An 11800-nucleotide genomic window follows, 5' to 3' on the forward strand; every position below is an offset into this window, starting at 1 on the left:
ATGGCATAATTGGTTATTTGAAGTTCCACATTTTTTCTAGAAGTCATTCAGCCTTACCTGAGAGCCATATATGATTCTGTATCGTTTTTATTCTTTTCTGCTTATTCATTTTTTACTTTGAAAAGATGGGTAAAAAAATATTATGTTTGGTTTTGTTTTATCCTGATTACAGTAGATAAATAAACCTTTAATGTTTCAAAATTAAGAAATTGATAATACAGAATTGTGTTTTATGTGAACACTTGGTGGCCTCTGCATTAATGACTTGTGTGTTTTTAAAAAATTAACTGGGTGTGGGGTGGAGTTAGGTGGGCTACAGGACTCATTTATGTTATTTGGTCCACCAGGTTACTGATATGCTTGTTTACAGTGCATTAATGTTAGGGAAGAATATTTTGTCAACAAAATAGTGGGTGTTTACTTTTTTAGAAGTTAATGACATATTATTAATATTCTTATAGCAGAAATAAGAAGGATAAAAAGAGAGAAAAAGAAAGGGACCACATCAGTGAAAGAAGAGAGAGAGAACGTTCAGCCTCTACAAGAAAGAGTTCTAATGACAGAGATGGGAAGGAAAAGGTGGAGAAGAACAGTACTTCACTTAAAGTAAGCAAGTCGTTCAGTGTTTAGGGTTTGAATAATTAATGTTTGAGATTGTTCTTCTTTATTCCATAGAGGTAGTTTTATACTACCAGTGCCTTGTATGTTTTTGGTACTATCTGTTAAATTGGTAGTTTTTTAACCTAATTTTTGAAGATAAGAACTAATTAATGTAATGTTTACTAGTGTAAACAATTGCATTCCTTATTTTAGAGAATCACAGAATGGCATACAATAAAAATTTTAACTATGTACTGGAATATTTTTACTTGTTGCCCTTTTCCTCACTATATTTGTTTTAGCAAATTTGACAGGTGATGTTATCATTGGTTTTGTAATATATACCAAAGTTAGGTTTGTTGAATTAGAATAATTAATGGAAAACCAAATTCCACCAGGTAAGGGTTTTTGTTTTGTTTTCCTTCATTTTTTTTGATAAAATATTTTAAGTACTTGTGAATTAGGTTAATTCCCTTATTATCCTGGTGAGTATATTTGTGTTTGGAAATCAGTTATGAGTTCTGAAGCTTTTATCTTACAGTTTTTATTCCCATACTGATAGAGGTTTATCATCATTGTCAGTAACATTGATAATATCTCCTGAGCACTTAATACATTCCAGGCACTGTTCCATATGTTCTCATTTAATTCTCTGTTAAGTTGAGAGCTGAATTTGGACTGTTCTTAAACAGTCTTTGGTAGGAGGAATAGTGATTTCCTTTTCTACATTCCCTTGTTTTTGCTTCTTTGGTATCCAAATTACAAATCTATCCTGGCATCTATGGGAACTATTATACTTTCAGCCGATCAGTTCCACCTTTCAAGTCAGTCAGCAACGTTTGTTGATTCTTCCCTAGAGTTTCTATTTACCTATTTTGTTCTAACTTAATCTCCATAGATTGTCCTATCTTTTATTAGAAGTACAAAGGACATATTGATACATGTTTGTATATACTATTTATATGAAAATGTAATGGGAGATAATACCCAGTTTGACTGATTCACAAAAGATAAAGTCTTAGCCAGAACTAGATGTAATAGCAGGGAACTCTTGAGAAAAATATTAAATGTATGCCTAAATATTCATTGTAGGAGAAGGAGCACAATAAAGAACCGGATTTAAGTGTGGGAAAAGAAGTAGATGACAAGGATGCACCAAGGACTGAGGAAAACAAAGTACAGCAAAATGGGAGTTGTCAACCAAATGAAGAAAACCTCTCTACCAAAACAGAAGCAGTATAGGACCTACAAATGCACCTCTAAACCCACGCTGGAATAGAATCCAAAGCTTTTAATTCTCTCAACAAGATGTTAAACAGTGAAGAAATCCAGTAGAGCATAAAGATATGAGCTAACAGCTTTTTTAGTTGTTAGGTGACTTTGTGGCCATCTTGTTACTGAGTAAGAAAATAAAGCATGGACATCGTGAAAATAACAGGTGTTACCCAAACTCCTCATCTTCTAAAAGCTGTGCATTTCCATGGTGGCTGACACACTTGTCATGTGGTTTGTTAAGTGTTTGCCAAGAACCATTAAAATAAATGGGACATTAAAGATAGAAATTTGTACTATCCATTAAAGACTGGAGATAAGCATTGGAGGCTCTTTTAAAAAATGCTAGTAACTGATTTTGTATTGTTTTACTTTTTTTTAAAAATTTCAATATATTACAGATTGATGATGTGCTTGAAATTGGTGCAAATATATACACACCCTTGTAAGTGCGGAGTATGTAAGAAATTTTAACATTGACTTCACAGGATTTACAGTGATTGTGTTAAATTCTCACTATTGTGTTTTCTTTTGCTCATTGTTTAGGACAGCAGTTTTTCTTTAAAATAGTTTTACATATTAAAGTTGCTTAAATAAGTGGATTAAAAACCAACTGACAATGCATGCTACTGTTCTTTTTCAAAAGGAAGAACAACTGTGTTGAATACTAATAATATATTAGTATTCAGTGTTCAGAATCATTGGGTTTCCCCACAAAGTAAGCATTTCTTTTTGAACTCTCTTGACATTTCCAAGCTTATTATGAACAGTATTGCAGTGTGTGTTGTCAGTTGTAGGTGGCAAAGGTGCCATTTATAAAAAGAAACCTGGGTTTTCAAAATGGGCTATGGGAGCACAAGCTGAAGCTTTAGTGCCTTCTACAACGTGGTATACTGTTTTCTAGAATTTTATATGGACTAGTCATTCTCAATTCATATGGAATTTAGATGGATATTCCATTCCCTTCCATAGAGAAGTGTGAAAGTGGTATGTCAGAAGAGCTTCTTACTTGGTTCACCTAATATGAGAGGGAAGTCTGTTTTTAAGAATGACTTTAGAGCTTAAAACAGCAATGCAGTTTTGGGACCATCAGTTTCATACTGTGATAATTGAAAATGAAGCAGCATGTTCTTATTTTACTTAAAGCAAAACCCTTTAGTTGTCTATATTAGATGGCCTTAATTATTACCTCTCAATCATCTTCTCATAAATGATGTGCAGAAATTGTACTTAAAGGAGAACATATGAGTTTGTCTTATGTGTAAGGATATGTTTACTTAAGCTTAAAATATAGGTCATCCGACATTGTTAGGCACACTTTTTGCAGAAAGTATGCAAGTAGTAAAATGACAACATTGCTAATATTTTCCCCCAGACCACAACTCATAGTTTCAGAACTCTTTTCATTGTTGTATTTCCAAAAGTTATACCTTTTAATTAGCATGTTATTAAAAAAATCAAGTATAATTAGTTTAATGCAGTCTAATACAATCAAATTACTCAGTTGCCTTACCTCATGGGAAGAGTTACTTATAGATTTAAAAAGCTAAGTAGCACATCAGTTACTTGGTTTCAACTTGAGTTTTCTTTTAACGTTAATACTATTGAAATTTAAGTATTTGGTGGAGAATGGAAAGAATTGCCCTTATTGCAAGCAATGAAGCCTGGTTTGATTATGAAGCTGCTTAATTACTCCTCATGTGTTCAGAATTACTGTGTTTTTTTTTTTTTTTTTTTTCTTTTTTTCACTGTGTACATTAAAATTTTTGAAAATGCTTTACTATGTAAAGTATAGATGGTCATTTTAATCAATCAACCACATACGGTTGGCTGGTAAACAGCTTATTTTGATATAAGAATGCTTGGGTGTATATGGAAAGATTGTGAAGGAGTGTGTGTGTCTTGCATCAAAGCTTCTTATTTATGATATGTAAGTAGAATAGAGCAAATGTTGTTTGAATCTTTGTTATTTGTAGTACTGTTTCTCTAATAAAGCTAAGTATTTTAGAGGAAAGTATTTGTTCATGCATTTCAAAACAGCATCTTAGGTTTATCCTGTTCTTGTTTTAGCTGGCATAGAAATTGTTTTGATATGGAGAGTGCATGTTTGTGTGGTGTCTAAAGCCATCATTTAAAGTTTGAGTATTTTTTTGTACTCTGGACTCTATTAAATGTTTTTTATGTTGGTAATTAACATAGTTATTTGGTTCCTGCTGCCAGTTATTTTTCTTGATGAGGTTTATTCATCTTTAAAATAACCATACTAATCTTGACAGACACTGATTTATAAAAATGGGGCATGAACAGGAATACAAGAGGTCTGGAGAAAGTGAAATCATTTTCTTAAACAGGCTTATGGAAGCAAAGCTTTCTAGGGTCTAGAGATACTGGAGTGAAGGAGGGAGTGTGTGAGTGTGTGTGTGTGTTGTGTGTGAGAGAGAGAGAGAGAGAGAGAGAGAGCTTTTTCTCTTTGTTCACTTTTAAGAGCTGGTATGTTTTCATTTATTTTTTTCTTGTAAGGTATTTTTTTATTTCTTTAAAACTGTCTTTTTCATCCCAGGTAGATATTGTCAGGAAAACTTGAGGTAAGGCCAAGAAGACAGCCATTTTACACTTAATACCTTCTGTAAATTATCTTTTTCATCTTGATTATATAGTGAGTACATTCTGTTCCTTAAATTGTAGTTGCTATTCATCATTCTAGACAAATTCTCTTGGTCCTCTTGTTCTTGCTTTTCAGCAGTGTGCACTTAACTGGTAATAAAAGATGGTCCTTCATAAGCTAGCCAGTTTCATGTGAGGAAACAAGTATAAAACCCTTAACTTCCACAGCTATCTCATTATTTTCCATTGAATTTAATTAACTTGTAGTTACGAACACACTAGTCAGCTTGTGATTTTTCTGTTTAGAATCTTTTTTTCCAAGGGGTTCAGTATATGCTATGTTGATCTTCAGAAGTATCATAGAGACTTAAATTTTGACATGCCTCAATTAAAAAGTAAAAACCGGCATTTAGAATCAATTTTTTTTTTTTGTCAAGAAAATAATTTCTTTTGTGGTATTAGTCATCTTCAGGATGCTCATTCATCCTATATATAGGTTGCTACCTTTGAAATTAAAAAAAAAAAAAACCTTGAGCCAAATCTGGTCTCAACTGAAGATATTCAAATTTAAGGATTATAATATATACTAATGGCTTTTAAAAGTTTTTTAAAAACCTGTTTGGAATAGTATGATTTGATTTAAATCTTTAGTAGTTGAATTAGTTAAAATGAATTCTTTTTGAGGGATGCATTAAATAACATTTCAGTGGGACATTTCTTATATTTTCATTGAAAGATAGTATCTGGTTTTAACTGGGTAAGTTATGAAGTAGAGCTGTTTCCACAAAGCAATTATGTTCCTTATGTGTTTTAAATATATTTTTTAAAAATTTCACTACCTATATACTTAGATGTTCTCATGTTTATTTACTAATGTAATAGTCATTTAAAATTAAATTGTTTATTTTCAAATTTCAGAAGTTAGTGCTCTCAAAGGGCTAAATGATATTTCTGGAAGCAGGAGTCAAGTATAAATGTAATAAAATAATCTTTTAAAATAAAATTCACTTCCCTACTTAAACTTGGGTTTGTGGGTGAATTTGTTTTTCTTAAATACACTTTTATTGGTGATTCTGCCAAAGAGTGGTACATTATTTTAAAAATTAAAGCTGAAGCTAGGTTGGATTTAGTAACTAATAACTAGATTTCTTTCTATTCCATTTAAGGTACTTTTATAGTTTCTAGCAATTAATTTATTATAATTGTTAGTTTATATATAATACATTTCTTAACATACTGTTCTTAAAAGCAGATTTTTAGCCTGTTGCCTGATTTTTAAATTTACTTTGTATCTGGCTAACATTTTAATTTTGAGAATTGCCAACTTTTGTAAAACTTCACAAATTTTACCATTAAGATTTATTTTCCAAGGATTGGAGTAGAATAATAGTTCTTTCCATTCTTGATTAACTTTTATTTGCTAGATAGATAATTTCTTAACTGTATATGTAAGTTCAAACTCATGAAATTCATGCTGAATTAGACTTGAAGAGATTGAGTTCCACCAGTTTAAGGTTACTGGTAGGCAAAAAACTTAGGAAACACGCTACAGAATTCTCTGATTTCCACAGAAGGTTCCATTTGGGTGTACTGTGTAGTTGTATAGGTAGTTCAATTTAATAGTTAAATATTACTCTCCTTCATCTTAATTAGGTTAATACAGTAGTGCTATTCTTTACATAATGCTATGGATTATCAAGGGAAGGGTTCAAAATGTAAACAAAAAGGTGCTGCATAGGTGGTGTATATTATGTGAGTAGGACTACTTCCATATGGTACTAGTAAACATTTATCAGATGCTGCTGCTATTGTGTTGCTATATTTTTAATAAAATGAAAATCTTAAAATCTTTCCCCTGTTGAGTAGTAATTTCACCGAGTTCTAAGACATGTATTTGCATATTTACAGCTTATTTTTATAACTGAAAGGTTTGGTAACAGCCTCTTTAGGGTTCAAAATTACCACCAAAATAGAGATTTTTGATCATTGGGCATACTTCATGTTGTGTGGCAATAACTCTAGTCAGAGCTTTGCATCTCCAACATTTTATAGTGTTCCAGTAAGTGATAGCAGCTCTTTGAATCTCCCTTTTGTTTTCAGAATCAACTTCTTACTATGGTATTTGCACAATGAAAATTGCCACTACTTGTCTTTTAACAGCAAGTGAAATGCCTTCTCCAGTATATCCAAAGTATAACTCTCCATTTGGTGAATGAGCTGTGTACTTGGGGTGGTCATTTAAGTGAGACAGCCTATTCGAAGTGTCTCTTTAAAAAAAAAAACACTGGCTATCAGATATGTATATTTAGAACCCTGTATGACCTGGTGGTTTAGCTGGTGCAGAGATGGTGAGGCTGTACGCACTGATTTCTCTGTGTAGGCCCTCTGTTTTAGCTGCCTTCTATGGTTAAACCATGAGCCATTTTGGTTTCCAGATGTGTTGAACTACATGGGTTGAGGATGAGTTGGGGGTGAGAGAGGAGAGATCCTTGCCAGTAATGAGTTTGAACTTCTCCAGGTGTGACCTCCACAGGACTTCCTAAAGGAATGCCAGATTGGAGTAGCAGCCACATTTGACAGTAGACTTCCAGACAAAATGTCTTTTAATGTTGTATTATTTTTGTTATGAATGATTTCTAAATAGTAATTAAGGAGTATAATTAGAGTACATTTAGTTTTTATAATGATGATTTTCTTACCTTGGGAAAAATAAGATTCACTGAAAAATAAAGTCTCTTAAAAAGTATGCCACTCTGTTTAAGGTAGAAATAGCCACAGTATGAAAATCAGAGGTGGTAAATGGAATCAGTTATACAAGCATGACTTCTAGTACTGTTTTTCCTTCTACTGAGCTCCAGTCCTTTTGATTAGTGTAGCACCTGACACAAAGAACTCACTGATTATTAGCTATTACATTACTGGATATCTTACCAGCACCATTTATCCTGTTCCAAACAAAACATTCAATTTCCAATACCAGGTCTCTGCCTCTGCTCCTTATTGTTTTTCACCAGAACTGACATCTTTTCACTTCAGGCCTTTTTCCAAATTCTATTCAACATAAATTTGTTACTTGATTAAATTCCTTTCAATTGGTCTGTAATTTTGGAAATGTCTTTCTGGTTTTAGTATACAGGTCATGCTGGCCTGAGAGAATGAGTTGGACATTGTTCCCTCTTGAATCTTCTGAAGAAATTTGTGTCATGTTCACTGTTTCTTTCATAAATATTAAGTAGAATTCCCCAAGAAAACCAACCTCAGCCTGGAATTTCCTTTTCACGATACAAATTCAACATTAAAAATAGACTTAGGGCTATTATTCTTGAGTGAGTTTTGGTGTTCTTTGTCTTCTAAGGAATTTGTCCATTTTATCTAAGTTGTTGAATTTGTCATCATAAAGTTGTTTATGACATTCTCTTATTATTTCAATATATGTGAGATCTATAGTGATAGCCTCTCTCATTCCTAATATTGTTAATGTCTTCCTCTTTTTATCCTGATAGTTTGGCTAGAGATTTATCAGCTTTATTTTCTCCAGTAGTCAGATTTTGTTTTCATCAGATTTTCTCTTTTTTTCTGCTTTTTATTTCACTGATTTCTACTCATTATTTCTTTCTTCTGCTTGTTTCCACTTAGTTTGCTCTTTTTTTTTCTTCTTAAAGTGTGAGCAGGCATCACTGACTTGAGACCTTTTTTTTTTAAACCATTTAAAAATTGAAGTACAGTTAATTTACAATGCACTAGTTTCAGACGTACAGCAGAGTGATTCATTTTATATATATAAACATATATCTTCTGTTTTAGATTCTTTTCCATTTAGGTTATTACAAGATATTGAGAGACCTTCTTTCCTAGTAGAGGTATTTTAGTGCTATAAATTTCCCTCTAAGCATTGCTTTTGCTGCATTCCAACAAACATTGTGTCTTCATTTTCATTCAGTTCAAGACACTTCATGATTTTCCATTTGGCATTGTCTTTGATCCACAGGTTATTTTAAATGTGTTACTTGGTATCCAAATATTTGGGAATTTCCAAGATCTTTGTTATTGATTTCTAACTTAATTCCATTGTGGTTAGGAAATAGTTCATATGGTTTGATTCCTTTTAAATTGTCTAAAACTTGCTTTATGGCCCACAAATGATACAGCTTCATAAATGTTCCATGTGCACTTGAGAAGAATGTATCTTCTGGCAGTTGTTTGGTGAAAATCTATAATGCCAATTAGGTCATGTTTGTTGATGGAGGTGTTCAAGTCTTCTATATTCTTACTGATTTTCTGTCTGCCATTGCCTGTCATCACTCATTATCTGTCAATTAATTAGTAAGAGGTCTTGGAATCCCCAACTAGATTATGGATTTGTTTATTTCTCATTTCAGTTCTATCTGTTTCTTATGTATTTTGAAGCTGTTATTAGGCTCATAAATGGGGTTGTTATGTTCTCATATTGACCTTTTCATCATTATTAATATTACTCTTTTTATTCCTGGTAATATTCTTTGCTTTGAAATATTTTTCTTATATTAATGCTAGCAGTCTAGTTTAAAAATTTTAAAAAAACCCATTAGCATGGTGTTATCTTTCTTCATCCTTTCACTGTTTTTATATTTAAAGGGTACTTCTTGTGGGCCTCATGTGGTTTGGTCTTGGTTTTTTAAAATCCAGTCTGACGACCTCCGCTTTAGTTGGGAGTGTTTAGACTAGTTACATAGAATGTGGTTATGGATTTCATTGGGTTTAAATCTGTCATCTTGTTGTTTATCCTCTATTTGTCTCCTCTGTTTTTGTTTGTATTTTCCTTTTGATCTGCCTTCTTTTGGACTCAGTACTGATTATTCCATTTCATCATCTCTGTTGGCTTATTAGCTATAATTCTTTAATTTTTGAGTGGCTTTAGAGTTTACTCTATGTGTGTATTTTCATTTATCACTGTACGTGTAAGTTAATATACCATTTCATGTATAGTATAAGAACTTTGCAATAATATTCTTTCATTTTCCCACTCTCAGGTTTGTGCTGTTTTTGTCATGCATTTTACTTAAAATGTGTCAAAATGTCCACAATATGGTGTAATTTTTTTTTCTTTAAACAGTCAATTTTAAAGAAGAAGAAAAAAGTCTCTTCTGTTTCCCCACAGATTTACAATTTATGGTGCTTTTCATTCCTTTGTGTATATTCATATTTTTAAAAATTTTTTGGCTACATTGGGTCTTTGTTGCTGCGTGTGGGCTTTGTCTAGTTGGGGTGAGCAGGGGCTACTCTTTGTTGCGGTGCCTGGGCTTCTCATCGCGGTGGCTTCTCTTGTTGTGGAGCACAGGCTCTGCGTGTGTGGGCTTCAGTAGTTGCAGCACACAGGCTCAGTAGTTGTGGCCTGTGGGCTTAGTTGCTCTGCGGCATGTGGGATCTTCCTGGATCAGGGATCGAACCCATGTCCCCTGCATTGGCGGGTGGATTCTTAACCACTGTACCACTAGGGAAGTCCTCATATTTCTACTTGATACTATTTTCATTCTGACTGAAGACATCCTTTAACATTTCTAATAGTTCAGGACTGTCAGTGACCTTTCACCTTTTCCATGCTGAATTTTATTTCAACTTAATATTTTAAAGATATTTTTGCTGGATATAGACTTCTACTTGACGTTTTTTTTTTGTTTGTTTGTTTGTTTTTCCCAGTGCTTTAAAAATGTGGCTCCACTGTCCTTTGGTTTACTTTGTTTCCATCAAGATGCCTGCTATCATTCTGATCATTGTTCCTCTGTACAGAATGCGGACTTTCTCTTGTGGCCACTTTCAAGATTTTCTCTTAATTCACTGGTTTTAATCCATTTGATTATGATGTGCCTTGGTGTTGTTTTATTTTTGTTTTATGTGCTTCTGTTTCCTTGAGCTTCTTGGGCCTGTGTATTTTGAGTTTCTTTTAAATTTGGAAAATTTCCAACCATTATTTATTCAAATATGTTTTCTTTCTCTTCGACACTTTATAGTCTTCAATTACATTTATATTGCCACTTGGAGTCCTACCGCTCACTGACTGATGCTGTGTTCATTTTTTCAGCTTTCTTCTTTGTTTCACATTGGATAGTTCTATTGCTATATCTGAGTTTATTAATATTTTCTTCTGTAGAATCTAATCTGTTCATCTTATCCAGTGTATCATTTTTAAAAAGGTCTAAGGTGTTTTGCAACTCTAGGAGTTCAATTTAAGTCATTTTTGTATCCTCCATGTCTCTATTTTACATGTTAAAATGTAAATGTAGGGCTTCCCTGGTGGCGCAGTGGTTGAGAGTCCACCTGCCGAAGCAGGGGACACGGGTTCGTGCCCCGGTCCGGGAAGATCCCATATGCCGCGGAGCGGCTGGGCCCGTGGGCCATGGTCACCTAGCTTGCGCGTCCGGAGCATGTGCTCCACAACGGGAAAGGCCACAACAGTGAGAGGCCCGCATACCGAAAAAAAAAAAATGTAAATGTAATTCAAGCATATAAAATATAACTTGTGAATTTTACCTTTTTTTGGTTCTGAATGTTTTTAGTTCTGAATATCCTATTGATATTCTTTAGCTTTGTTCTGAGATGCTTTTAAGTTACTTGGGAACTTTTTGGAAGGATCAGATTAGCCATTTATCTAGGGCTGATGTTACCCTACTACTGAATTGATACTCTTCTGTGTACTTGATGCTCTATGAATTATGCTCTATTCCAACCCCCATCCTGGCCCATGGGAACACCAACAGTTTCCAGTCTGTTTAAGCTTTGGGGGTTTTCCCCTTTGATCCTTTCTGGTGTTTATTCCTGAGCCTCAGGTAGTTTCTTCCCATGCATATGCTGACCATTACTCAACTGAAGACACAAACATCCCAGTGTGCAGATCTTCAGAGCTTTTCCTCTGTGCAGCTCTTTAATCCATACTCTGCTTTTGTGATCTGTGGCTCTCTTGTCCTCAGTGGGCTCCCAGCATCTCCTCAACTCAGACCACTGGGTTCTGCCTTGGTTTCCCCTTCTTTTGCTTCAGCCTGTAGACTTCCCCCAGGCAGTAAGCTGGGGGCAGTCATAGGGCTCACCTCATTTGTTGATCAGAGATCACTGGCCTGATCTGATTGTTGTCTGATGTCCAATATCTGAAATGTCACAAATATTCACAAGCTGAATCTGTGTTGCATACCCTTATGTTTGTTGTCCTAACTTCAAGCTCCTACTAATTACATGGTGTGAGAGCAAGCTAATATCAGAAATTTGAACAGAGGTTAAACTAAGATACACCCTAGTCAGGAGAATGTGATTATAGGACAAATCACAAAACTAACAATTTAAACTAAATATCTTA

General features: G+C 33.9%; 1 long non-coding RNA gene across 1 annotated transcript; it reads left to right on the forward strand.

The window, feature by feature from the left end:
• Positions 1-329: 329 nt before the first annotated feature.
• LOC114486718 (uncharacterized) lies at positions 330-4694 on the forward strand. Its single transcript, XR_003680923.2, has 2 exons — positions 330-606; positions 1693-4694. It is a non-coding gene; the product is annotated as an uncharacterized lncRNA (long non-coding RNA).
• Positions 4695-11800: the final 7106 nt, after the last annotated feature.

This window comes from Physeter macrocephalus, chromosome 8 (assembly GCF_002837175.3).
Source record: "Physeter macrocephalus isolate SW-GA chromosome 8, ASM283717v5, whole genome shotgun sequence".
Lineage (NCBI taxonomy): Eukaryota > Metazoa > Chordata > Mammalia > Artiodactyla > Physeteridae > Physeter > Physeter macrocephalus.